Source organism: Myxine glutinosa, chromosome 7 (assembly GCF_964187855.1).
Source record: "Myxine glutinosa chromosome 7, kmMyxGlut1.1, whole genome shotgun sequence".
NCBI classification, from domain to species: domain Eukaryota; kingdom Metazoa; phylum Chordata; class Myxini; order Myxiniformes; family Myxinidae; genus Myxine; species Myxine glutinosa.
The window spans coordinates 7,835,677-7,849,776 of record NC_136267.1 but is presented as its reverse complement, the minus strand read 5'-3'; positions in this window follow the sequence as shown (position 1 = coordinate 7,849,776).

The window sequence follows — 14,100 nt, the reverse complement described above, 5'->3', positions numbered from 1 at the left end:
GCCCCGGCAGGCCGTTTGTTTTGACGTTCCGTGACAGGCCCCGCACCCCCACCTACGGGCCGACCAGAAGCTTGTGCTGAGTACATCATACCTGAACAACTCAGTTAGGCAGAACACAGCAGTGCACACCAGGGTGACCCCTTCAGTGCATAAACCAATTAACCTGTCCACTGCAGGGCATATAGAAATGAAGTTATTTTCTGCATATAATAATAATATAAGTTCAGTTCTATATAACAATTTCTGTTATCACCACTACCACTACAACTACCACTACTACAAGCTTTGTCTGGAATTTTGTGGACTAACAGACAAACAGACATACAGACAAGCTGGGATCAAAACATTACCTCCTTCCACCATTGAGTGTAGAGGTAAACATCATGGAAATTATATCATGCCCTAGATTTAATTCATGCTTACCCGTGTATTTGCTTCACTGGTTCACAAGGTCTTTTGCATACATGTAATTCAGACTCTCGTCTTCATTGCTGACCACACAATGTTCGCAACATATTAATGTACATTTGTGCCAAATTTGGTGCTTGTATCACAAAATGCACAATTCTTTTGAATATTTGGGCTAAGCCGCCCCACTATATCGGCCGGCCTCGAAGACCGAAATTGTGACGGTGTCACCCGAAAAATTTGAAATTACGAAATTTGAAAAAATTTGAAAAATGAAATTACGGAATTTCAAGTGGCCCAATATCTGAAAATGTTCGCAACATATTAATGTACATTTGTGCCAAATTTGGTGCTTGTATCACAAAATGCACAACAGGTTTGCTATGCTGCTACACTATATAAACATATGGACACTGCCAGGATTTCCAGGAAAGAAGTTGGAATTTCAAACAAGGTGGATCTGGGGTGAATTAGCGGGGGTAGAAAAGATCAAGGTTTTGGATGGGGGAAGATAAGAGATGGTGGTGAACAGCTGTTTTAAAGACCTGGAGGGAGGAGTGGGATTGAAGGGAGTGAGGGAGTTTGTTCCAGAGGCGGGAGAAAAGAGGAATGAAAGAGTGAAGGTGAGCAGAGAGCCGAGATTTCGGCAGTTTAACCATCAGAGGGTTGCTGGCAGATCTTGTGCGACCTGTAGGAATATTTGGGGGACAGAGCACAGAGAGAGCTGGGGGTGCAAGGCCGGAGAGGAGTCGGTAGAAGACAGAAAGACCACCTACCTGCCTGCGGTGAGTGAGTGAAAGGCCCTCAGAGATAGCTTCATCGCGGGAGATTCCAATAATTCTGAAAGCTTTGGTTTCAACAGCGTGAAGCCGAGCTAGGTGTGAGGCAGGAGCACCGGCCCAGAGGGGAGAACAGTATTCCATTGAGCTGCGGATGAAAGCCTTGTATGTGGTGAGGAGCTCAGGTGTGCCGAGGAAGGACTTCGCACGACGGAGGATGCCCAGTCGGCGACTGGCTTTGGAGGCCAGCTTGGAAATGTGGTTTTCCCAAGAAAGATCATGGCAGATAGTGAGACCCAAAAGCTTGAGCGACAGAACTTCTTGGAGAGGATTGTTGAGAAAGTAGATGGGAGGGTTGTCCAGTCGATCTTTTCGGAGAGACATAGTAAGAGTGTGAGATTTGTCAGGATTGAAAGACATGGTCCACTTGTTTGACCAGTCTGTGATTTTGTCCAAGTCTTCAGAGAGTGAGGAGGCTGCAGACTGCCGATCTGAGGGAAGAGGAATGGAGCGGCAGAGAGTGGAGTCATCAGCAAAGAGATAGAGAGGATTTTCAAGAGAGTCAGAGAGATCATTGATGAAGACCAGAAAAAGCACGGGGCCCAGAACACTGCCTTGGGGAACTCCAGCCTGAACAGGAAGAGGAGATGAGAGAAACCCATTCAGGGCCACACGTTGACGACGACTAGAGAGGAAGTCCGCCAGCCATGCGTGGAGATTTCCATGGATACCAAAGGAGGAGAGTTTGGTGAGCAGAGCGGGGTGCCAGACCGTGTCGAAGGCACGTGATATGTCGAGGGAGACAGCTCTAATTTCCTGTTTGGTATTGAGGACCTCCATCCATTGTTGAGACAGCAGAAGCAGCATGTCCAGAGTAGAGTGACCTGGTCTGAAACCAAATTGATGATCAGAGATCAAGCCATTGGAGAAGAGGAAAGATTTCATATCCGAAGCAATGATGGATTCCATGACTTTGCTGATAATTGGGAGAAGGCTGATTGGTCTGTAGTTGCTAGGATCTGTTTTTGCACCTTTTTTGTGCATAGCGGTGATGTTGGCTGATTTCCAAGCAGATGGCAGTTGACCTTGAGCAAAAGAGAGGGTGAAGAGAACAGAGAGAGGGTGAGATAGAGCGGCAGAGCAGGATTTTAGGACCCGTGGGCTGATGCCGTCGGGTCCAGTTGCAGAATCAGAGTCGAGGGTTGACAGAAACTTTTCCACCTTGTCAGGAGGAAAGGACACGGAGTCCAGGAGCAGCAGGGTACGACTGGGTATGGTGGGTACAGAGAGGGATGGGTTTGGGACACAAGATTTAGAGGCAAACACAGAGTTGAGGCATTCAGCTTTTTCACGTGCGGAGTCAGCTGTGTAGCCGTTTGAGGTAAGGGAGGGGATGGAGGGGGAACAAACACCAGAAACGGATTTGACCAGACACCACCAGGATTTGGAAGAGGGAGACAGATAAGAGAGTTCGGTCTTGAGAACGGAGAGATATTGTTTGCTGGCTCTCCTGAGGGTGGACACACACTTGTTTCGGGCTTTGTGAAAGGAAATGAGATTTCCTTCCGTTGGATTTGCTTTCCAGGAGACGAAGGCAAGTTGTTTCTGGGCAACAGCCTCACCACAAGATTCCATGTACCAAGGATGGGAGGAAGGGTATGACAACTGAAGACGAGATGGGATAAATCTGTGCATGAGAGAGAGCAATTTACTTTGGAAGAATTCCCAGGATGAGTTGATGTCAGAGGTGGTAGAGATGGGAGACCAGTCCAGATGATTGATGGCTGCTTGAAGACCGTGCCAGTTGGCCTGAGTGAAATGCCAGACTCGTCGACGCTGAGCAGGCTCCCTGAGGATGGTCAGAGAGATGTCCACTTTAACAAGGATATGATCAGATGATCCGATTGGAGCAGAAGAAGAGCAGCAGACATTTTCAGGGAAGTTAGTCATAACCAAGTCCAGAAGAGAAGATGTTCCGTTGACTGAGATCCGGGTCGGGAAATTGACAGATTGTGTCAGTCCCAGTGAGTCGCAGAAGTCCTTTGCTGAGGAGCCATGGCTGGTGAGAGAGGTACCCTCACCCAGCCAACTGGCATGATGACAGTTGAATTGTTGAGAAAGTAGATGGGAGGGTTGTCCAGTCGATCTTTTCGGAGAGACATAGTAAGAGAGTGAGATTTGTCAGGATTGAAAGACATGTTCCACTTGTTTGACCAGTCTGTGATTTTGTCCAGGTCTTCAGAGAGTAAGGAGGCTGCAGACTGCCGATCTGAGGGAAGAGGAATGGAGCGGCAGAGAGTGGAGTCATCAGCAAAGAGATAGAGAGGATTCTCCAGAGAGTCGGAGAGATCATTGATAAAGACCAGAAAAAGCACAGGGCCCAGCACACTTCCTTGGGGAACTCCAGCCTGAACAGGAAGGGGAGATGAGAGAAATCCATTCAGGGCCACACGTTGACTACGACCAGAGAGGAAGTCCGCAAGCCATGCATGGAGATTTCCATGGATACCATAGGAGGAGAGTTTGGTGAGCAGAATACTCCAGAATCTCAATTTCTCAATCCTCCAGAATGCATATAATCATCCTTCAATATTCCTGGATGCATATAATCATTTCTCAATACTCCAGAATGCATATAATCATCCCTCAATATTCCAGGATGCATATAATCATTTCTCAATATTCCTGGATGCATATAATCATCCCTCAATATTCCGGGATGCATATAATCATTCATTAACTCTTCCAAGATGCATATTGTTGCGGTTTTGGGAAACCGCCAATAAGTAATGGCAACCACCACACAGGTCCCTTAGAATAGTTATTTCATAGCAGACCATTATCTTAGCCCCTTCCCCATATTTCAGCTTAGTATGTCTTTATGCGTTGGGGAGGGATAGACAGGCCCTCCCTCATAAGGATAATTAGCCAGGCAGATGCACCAAGATTGCATCTGCAGTTATTGATTCAAAGTCTTGAAGGACAGAAGACAGACCAAAGACCATTGGGATATGCACCAGGTAAAAGTCCCTTCAATAGGGCTTGTGAAGGGAAAGCGACACTCCACCAATTAGGGCATGAGGAACTTCGGGGGAGCTTGTAGGAGCGAAGCCCAGAAAACACGCCCCCCCCCCACCCTCGGCAAGCGCTGGACAAAAGGCCTTGCACACGCGTTTTCTCGCTCTCTTTGCCGGTTTCACTCAGCACGTGTGCATCCGCTCTTGACCAGACACTCTCACAGGCCTCTGCACGTGATTCACTCTCTTGGCTTTGGATGTTGTTGGTTGTGTACGTGGGCTCGAAGCCGGACCCTCTCACAGGCCTCTGCATGTAATTCACTCTCTTGGCCGGTCTCTCCCTGTTCTCTGTTGGCTGCCGGACTCCCTCTTGATGCATGTGTGCATGACTTGAACTCTTTCTGCACATGCCTACTTACCTGCCCATGTTCGTGCTGGGACTACCTGCCCAAGTTCGTTCTGAGGATCGCTTTTACCTGCTCGTGTTCGGGCTGGGGATCGCCTTCACCTGCCCGTGTTTGTGCTGGACTCCCTGCCCAAGTTCATGCTGAGATCACTTTTACCTGCTCGTGTTCATCCTGGGGATCGCCTTTATCTGCCTGTGTTCGTGCTGGGGATCACCTTTACCTGCCCGTGTTTGTGCTGGGACTCCCTGCCCAAGTTCGTGCTGAGGATCACTTTTACCTGCTCATGTTCATGCTGGGGATTGCCTTTACCTGCCCGTATTCATGCTGGGACTCCCTGCCCAAGTTCGTGCTGAGGATCGCTTTTACCTGCTTGTGTTCATGCTGGGAATCGCCTTTACCTGCTCGTGTTCATGGTGTGCATTGCCTTTAACTGCCCGTGTTCGTGCTGGGACTCCCTGCACAAGTTCGTGCTGAGGATTGCTTTTACCTGCTCGTGTTCGTGCTGGGGATCACCTTTGCCTGCCCGTGTTCGAGCTGGGACTCCCTGCCCAAGTTCCTGCTGAGGATCGCTTTTACCTGCTCATGTTCGTGCTGAGGATCGCCTTTGCGTGCTCGTGTTCGTGCTGAGAATCCCCTTTACCTGCTCGTGTTGGGGACTGCCGTTAACCAGTCAGGTGCTCATTAATGAGGTGGAGAGGTGGGGAGGGGGGGTGGAGAGGTAGGGAGGGGGGGTGGGGGGTGGGAGGGGTGGTGTTGTGAGGAGAAGCATCTTGTAACATCGTGGCCATTTTGCTAACAGGTTCCCAACATTCGTTTTCCCCTCCTCTCCCCCGTGAATGTGTGCTGGGCGTCTTGTTGTGTTCGTAGTAATCGTCATAAGGCATAAATTAAGCTAAGTTTCTGCCTCTTGTCCCTTTTTTCTTTCCTATCGATAAGTTTCACTGTACATATTTGTAAATAAATAAAATCGGCAAACGTTTCCTTTCTCTTTGTCCGTGAATGTATTTTCTTCCATTGGTCCGCCATTGCTCGCACCCAGAGTAGGGATCGGCCATCACAAAATTACATTAGCCCGGCAGGTACCAATGGTTTCTCGGCTGTCTAAATTTCCATCCAGGAACAAAAGAAAGTGGTACACCGCCGGAGGGAAAGCATGTTCTCTGATTGAAACCGTCACGTAGTGCAGGTAAGCGGAGTTAGACGATGGACCCTGCTATCACGCCAACCTATCATGGACCATGGACCAATTGGCATTCATAATTGCTGGTTCACAACCTGCCGAAGTACGAAGTTATTCCTGCGTGGCAGCCGCAGGTCCGGTAAGTTCGGGAGGGAACGGAGGCCAACCCCCTCATAGTAGATCCCGAACCCCGGCGGTAACAATATAATCATCTGTCAATATTCCAGGATGTATATAATCATCCCACAACATTCCAGGATGCACATAATCATACCTCAATATTCCAGGATGCACATAATCATCCCTCAATATTTGAAGATGCATATAATCATCCCTCAATATTCCAGGATGCATATAATCATCGCTCAACACTCCAGAATGCATACAATTATACCTCAATATTCCCGGATGTATATAATTATCCCTCAATATTCCAGGATGCATATAATCATCCCTCAATATTGCAGGATGTATATAATCATCTCTCAATATTCCAGGATGCATACAAATAATCCCTCAATATTCCAGGATGCATATAATCATACCTCAATATTCCAGGACATATAAAAACATCCCTCAGTATTCCAGGATGCATATAATCATACATCAATATTCCAAGATGTACTGTATATAATCATCCCTTAACTCTTCCAAGATGCATATAATCATGGAGGGGGGTTAGGGGGGAGAGAAAGGAGGAAGGGGGGGGGGGGAAGCAAGGGAGAGGTGTTGGGCAAGGAAGGGTGGAAAGTGACACCTAAATCGCTAAATACTCCGTGAGGAAGGGGGTGCGAGTAGGGGGGGCGGGAGTGGGAGAAAGAGCGAGGTAGGGGGAGAATAAAGGGGGGAGAGCAACGCCTCAAAAGTTGAGTGAAAATTTTTGAAATCGTAAATTAATTCAAATATTACAGCATTACAATATTTTCCAATTCTCTCTTCAACTTGGGGTTCCCAATTCTCTCTTCAACTTGGGGTTCACATGTCCCGTTAGCCTGGTGTTGGCTTAATTGTTAATTTATCCTGCGCTCGCGAAGCAAAGGGCGGGGTTACGTGATTGGTTTAGTGCGTACATGTGGTGTACCTACATACGTATCTGCATTTTGAAAATTTATTTTCTCAACAAGTGTAGGTCCGATTGATACAAAATTTTGCACCTTAGCAGTGCCTCCTCGTGTAGAATCCTTTTAGTAATAAACATGATGTCATAGGTCACGTGGTACAGGCGCCATCTTGGAAAAACCGAAAATCGTTGCACCCCTATATCTCTGAAACTGTTCCATAGAATAAATAATTTAAACATGGCTCATTGTAAAGCACTCTGCATTGGGAATAAGTTTTGTAAACTATGACGTCATTGGTGCTTTAATTATGATGTCATAATTCGACAAGTAAAATGCTTAGCGGATCAGTTTGAAATTTATTGAGTGTGATTTACATAACAATTATATTGGAGAATGTAAATTTATGATGTCATTGGTCACGTGGTCTGGCAGACATATTGGTTTTAAAAAAAACCCCATGAAAAAACAGAATAGTTGGCTCACACCAAGTTGACTGAGATGGGTTCGTGTTCCAATGAATATCATCTCGTTGAGTCTTGAGTTTGAGCCCCTATCATGCCTTTCAAATAACACCAGGTGTGTTGACTGAGCCTGTCATCTTTCCGAGGTTGGCAAAATGTGCACAAGGTGACTGTTAACAGGGGCACTGCCTCAGCGGCACAGCAGCACAGCGGCACTTCCAGAAAAACAACGATGCAACCAGCAGCCACAGGCTGCATTCGAAACACCAACTTGTCCTGTTGCTTTACTCTTTCTAATCTTCCCATTGTGTTAATTGTACACCGCTCCTTTCCTATTCTATGTCCAGGCGCTGAATGACGCGTGCTGAAAGGGAGTACTCAGTTTTCACTGATTTCTTGTGTTCTTGCTTGTTACTTACAAAATGGAAGATTTTTCAAGTACTAGGGCATGCCCGTACTATATATATGCCCGTACTATATATATATCTAAAATTATATCCCCCCCCCCTCTATTTACATGAAATGGTTTGGTCCATTCGCAACGTCAAAGCGAACGGCGAACGGCTTGCGAGTACGGTGACAATCCCCCCCCTCTATTTACATGAAATGGTTTGGTCCATTCGCAACGACCACAGAACCCCCCCCTCTATTTACATGAAATGGTTTGGCCCATTCGCAACGCCAAAGCGAACGGCGAACGGCTAAATCGCCATAGCTCGGTAACTACTTGTCCGATTAATTTCAAACCTTGAAAAGGCACATCCTCGGGTCCCCAGCAATATACCTGGCAAGTTTAAAGTATATCGGACCGGTAGTTGTCGAGAAACAGCGGTCACAGACAAACATACAAACATACAAACATACAAACATACAAACAAACATACACACAGAGATTAGTGGAATTATAGATAGATATTTGTCGGTTGAGTTTGTGGTCTGTCTGTCTGTCTGTTTGTCTGTCTGTCTGTTTGTTTGTTTGTTTGTCACCGGCCTACAGGTCACAATTCTAAACCAATCCTCACGAAACTTCACCAAGTTGTATAGGTCGTCCCAATTGAGAAGCCTATTGATTTTGAGGTCAAAGGTCATCTGGACGTCAAATTTCTAAAATTGCCATTTTAAATCCGATTGACTTGAAAATTGAATAGCATTTGTATATTGAGTCACTAAATTGCGAAATGAAATATTTTTGAGGTCAAAAGGTCAAAGGTCAACTCACGGTCAAATTTTCAAAATCATAAATTTTCATCTGAAAAGCCGTCAATTTTCATCCGATTGACTTGGAAATTGAACAGCATTTGCATATTGCCTCACTGCATTGGGAAACCCAACTATTTTTGAGGTCAAAAGGTCAAAGGGCAACTCAAGGTCAAACTTCTAATATCATTTTTCATCTGAAAAATCGTCACTTTTCATCCTGTTGACCCGAGCTTTGATCAAGATCGTCAAACTTCATCAAGTTGTAGAGGTCGTCACAACTGAGATGCATATTGACTTTGAGGTCAAAGGTCATCTGGAGTTCAAATTTCTAAAATCACCATTTTAAATCTGAATGACTTAAAAATTGAACAGCATTGGTATATTGAGTCGCTAAATTGGGAAACCAACTATATTTGAGGTCAAAAGGTGAAAGGTGACCTCAAAGTCAAATTACCAAAATCATCACTTTTCATCTGAAAAACCGTCAATTTTCAACCGATTGACTTGAAAATAGAAGAGCATTTGCACATTGCCTCATTGAAATAGGAAACGTACTATTTTTGAGGTCAAAAGGTCAAAGGTCAACTCAAGGTCAAACTTCCAAAATCATTACTTTTCATCTGAAAAACCATCAATTTTCATCTGATCAACTTGAAAATTGAACAGCATTTGCATATCAAGTCACTAAATAGGGAAACCAACTATTTTTGAGGTCAAAAGGTCAAAGGTCAACTCAAGGTCAAACATCCAAAATCATCGATTTTCATCTGAAAATCATCAATTTTCATCCGATTGACTTGAAACTTTAACAGCATTTGCATATTGCATCACTGAATTGGGAAACCAACTATATTCGAGGTCAAAAAGTCAAAGGTCAACCCAAGGTGAAACTTCTAAAATCATCAATTTTCATTTGAAAAAATCATCACTTTTCATCCTTTGAGCTTTGATCGAGATCGTCAATTTTAATCTGGATGAAATGGACAATTTGATGGATCAATGGCATCCTTTTCATCCTTTGAGCTTTGATCGAGATCGTCAATTTTAATCTGGATGAAATGGACAATTTGATGGATCAATGGCATCCTTTTGGGGGGAGGGGTGGGGAGCCGGTGGATTTTGCAAGTATCGTGCTCTGCATGACGTCTTCTTGTTTGTTTGAATGTTTGTTTGTCCGGGCTATATCTAGTCAGGTTCACTATGTCAATAAATTATATTTCATTCAAAATCATGGTAGATTAGCAAACCTATACATTTTTGGAAAGGTTATAGCATAAGGAAACTAAAAATCAATGTTTACATTTGGAGAGATACCTGTATGGCGGCCATTTTGGATTTTCAAAATGGCCACTGTAAAATACATATTTTGTTCTATTTCTGCCTCTAATTACCCTAAAAACTTTTTAAAATATACTAAACCTATATTTTCAGGGACAAGGAATCCAATGAAAGTATCAAATTAGTGCTATGGGGAATGGTAAGACACGAATCAAAGGTTTTGAATTGCAAAATACTGTGGCGGACACGAAAGCCCACTGGTGTGGTGACATCATTCCGCGCACCAAGTGGGCGGCGGCCACGCCCGAGGGGTAGGCGTGGCCTGAGGATATACACGGGGCGCGCAGCCCGGAGCGCGCTAGTGTTACAGTGAGCTCCTGAAATAAAGACGCTTATAAGTTACCGCTTGTCCGCTTCCTCCTTGCTCGCAAGCAGTGCGCGTAACGCCGCGCATTACTGGTGACCTCGACGTTGGATCTGCCGGAGCGATCCTTCCACACACGACGCCATTGCCATGGCCAACTTCATCAAACTTCCCGAATTTTGGGAGGCCCAGGCCGAAGTCTGGTTCGTCCAAGCCGAAGCCCAATTTCAGCTTCGGCGCCTCACCGGCGACGACACGCGTTACTGCCACGTCGTCGCCTCCCTCGGGCCCGGCACGGCCGCTCGAGTTGTGTCCGTCCTTCGCCACCCACCGGACGGCCACAAGTACGAGGCACTCAAGCGGCTACTCCTAGCCACATTCGGCCTCACGGACGATGCACGGGCCGACTGCCTCCTGGATCTCCCCGAGCTCGGCGACACGCGCCCGTCGGTCCGAATGGACCATATGCTGTCACTGTTGGGCGACGAAGCCCCCGGTTCTCTATTCCGGGTGCTTTTCCGTCGCCAACTTCCGGCGCAGGTTTGCCTGGCGTTGGCCGGGACCGTGCTAACGGAACCCCGAGCATTGGCAGCCGAGGCGGACAGGTACTTTGCGGCCGTCACGGACCTCGAGGCTGATGCTGCTGATCCACAGCATCAGCTTACACAGCATACGCAGCATGCTGATACGCACCTCGTGACCGCTGCCACGCCCCGCCCACCACCGCGGCGAAAACCGCCACCGCGGGGAAAACCGCCAACTCCACCGGCCTGGCAGAGCCAGCCGCGCTCCTCCAGCTCCACCACCTGGTGCTGGTTCCACGCCAAGTTCGGCCACGAGGCTCGGCAGTGTCATCCGCCATGCTCCTTCAACAGGTCGGGAAACGCCCGGGCCGGCGCTCAATAGTGGCGATGAGCGCCGGCCGTTCGAGCAGCCTGCTGTTCATAACGGACACCTTATCCGGGCGCCGTTACCTGTGCGACACGGGAGCGCAGGTGAGTGTCATTCCCGCCGGTACGTCAGACAAGCACGCCGCGGGCGGGGGCCCCGCGCTGCTTGCCGCGAACGGGATGCCCATCCGTACGTACGGAAAACGCTGCCTCTCTCTGCGGTTCGGAGGGCAGGTTTTCCGATGGACGTTCGTCACCGCCGACGTGCCCATGGCACTGCTTGGCGCGGACTTCCTGTGCGCTAATGGGCTCCTGGTCGACGTAAAGCGCAGACGTCTTGTCCAGGCCGAGACGTTCAGCTCGCTCGCTTGTGCGCTGCCCAGCTCGTCGAGCAGCTCAACGAGCGGCTCGCCGAGCGGCTTGCCAAGCGGCTTGCCGAACGGTTCGGTTCCGGCCACGTTGATCTGTACGCTTCCGGCAGCGGATGCATTCACCCACCTCCTCGCCAGCTTCCCGGCCCTCACGCGGCCCACCTTCTCGGCGGGGGCCGTCAAGCACGGGGTGGCCCATCACATCCCCACCGTCGGGCCACCGGTCTACGCCCGGGCACGCCGCCTCGAGCTGACGAAGCTGGCGGTGGCAAAACCGGCGTTCGCTACCCTGGAGTGACTCGGCATCGTTCGGCGCTCGGAGAGTGCTTGGGCATCGCCGCTGCACATCGTGCCGAAGCCCGGCGGGGGATGGCGACCGTGTGGGGACTATCGCCGTCTCAATGACGCCACCACTCCCGACCGCTACCCCGTCCCCCACATTCAGGACTTTTCCGCCCGTTTGGCGGGCATGTCCTTCTTCTCAAAGGTGGACCTCATACGCGGCTACCATCAGGTCCCCGTCAGGCCGGAGGACGTCCCGAAGACGGCGGTCATCACGCCATTCGGACTCTTCGACTTCATGCGGATGCCCTTAGGTCTGAAGAATGCGGCTCAGGAGTTCCAGCGACTGATGGACAGCGTCCTGTGCGACTTGGATTTTGTCTACGTCTACCTGGACGATATCCTCGTCGCCAGCGCGTCCCGCGAAGAGCACCTACGCCACCTCCGCACGCTCTTCGAACGCCTGGGCCAGCATGGCCTGATTGTGAACCCCGCAAAGTGCCGGTTCGGCGTCACCGTAATCGATTTTCTGGGGCACCGTGTCACCAGGCACGGAGCAGTCCCCCTGCCGGCCAAGGTGGAGGCGGTGAAGGGGTTTCCGCGCCCCCGCACGATCAGAGGGCTGCAGGAGTTCCTGGGCATGGTGAACTTTTACCATCGGTTCCTGCCCCGTATCGCCCAGCTCCTGCGCCCCCTGCACGAAGCTCTCCGAGGTAAGCCGGGCAAATGCGACGTTACCTGGACCGAGCAGATGGACACGGCGTTCACGGGCGCGAAGCTCGCCTTGGCTAACGCCACCATGCTCGCGCACCCGGCGCCCGATGCACCGATCGCCCTCACCACCGACGCCTCGGACTACGCGGTGGGCGCGGTGCATGAGCAATGGCTGCGTGGAGCTTGGAAACCGCTGGCGTTCTTTAGCCGGCAGCTTCGCCCGCCCGAACGCCGTTACAGTACCTTCGACCGCGAGTTGCTCGGGCTTCACTTGGCGGTCAGGCACTTCCACCATCTGCTCGAGGGCCGTGCGTTCACGGCCTTCGTCGACCACAAGCCGCTGATCTTCGCGATGGGCAAGGTCACCGAGCCGTGGTCGGCCCGGCAGCAGCGTCGCCTCTCGGCCGTGTCCGAGTACACGACGGACATCCGGCACGTCGCGGGGAAGGACAACCCGGTGGCGGATTGCCTTTCCCGGGCTGTCGCCCACGCAGTCCACCTCGGCATCGACTATGCCCGGATGGCAGCGGACCAGGCCGCTGACCCTGATGTCCAGGCCTTGCGGACCGCCATCACGGGCCTCCGCGTCACCGAGGTGCCGTTCGACGGCGCGGGCGCGGCCCTCTTGTGCGACGTCTCCCTCAGGCGGCCTCGCCCCATCGTGCCCGCTGGCTGGCAGCGGCAGGTGTTTGACGCCATCCACGGCCTGTCCCACCCGGGCGCGAGGGCCTCCCAAAGGTTGATCGCCGACAAGTTCGTCTGGCATGGCCTCCGGAAGGCCGTCCACGGCTGGGCCAGGACGTGCCTCGCGTGCCAGCGCGCCAAGGTGCACCGGCACACCCAGGCCCCGTTGGCCCCGTTCACGGTGCCAGAACGCCGGTTTGACCACGTCCACGTGGACCTGGTGGGACCTCTGCCCCCCCCTCGTGGGGTTTCACCCACGTCCTCACCATGGTGGACCGCACCACCCGGTGGCCGGAGGCCGTGCCCTTGGCGTCGACGACGGCGGCGGACGTCGCGCAGGCTTTCATCGCCACCTGGGTCACCCGGTTCGGCGCCCCCTCATACATCTCGTCCGACCGCGGCCCCCAGTTCACCTCGGAGCTCTGGGGGGCGGTCGCGCAGGGGCTCGGGGTCCGGCTGCACCGAACCACGGCCTACCACCCCCAGGCTAACGGCCTGTGTGAGCGATTTCACCGCTCATTGAAGGACGCGCTCCGGGCCACCCTCCACGACGGCGGCTGGGTCGACAGGCTCCCCTGGGCCTCCGGACGGCGCCCAAGGAGGACCTGCGCGCATCCGCGGTGGAGTTGGTCTTCGGGCAACCGCTGCGGGTGCCGGGCGAGTTCCTCCCCGACTCCACGGCACCATGGTCAGGCACAGCAGCGCTCCGCTCTGCAAGAGACCGCCCAGAGGTTCGCCCCGGTGCCAACGGCATGCCACGGGCACCCACCGACGCACGTCGCCCCGGAGCTTCGCACGGCGGAGTACGTCTTCGTCCGCCACGATGCCCACCGGACACCACTGCGGCCCCCGTACGACGGGCCTTTCCGCGTGCTGGAGACAGGGGCGAAGCACTTCACCCTGGACATCGGCGGTACTCCTGACCGCGTTTCTGTAGACCGCCTCAAGCCGGCCCACCTCGACGTGGACCATCCACCGCCAGTGGCCCGACCCCCGCGTCGGGG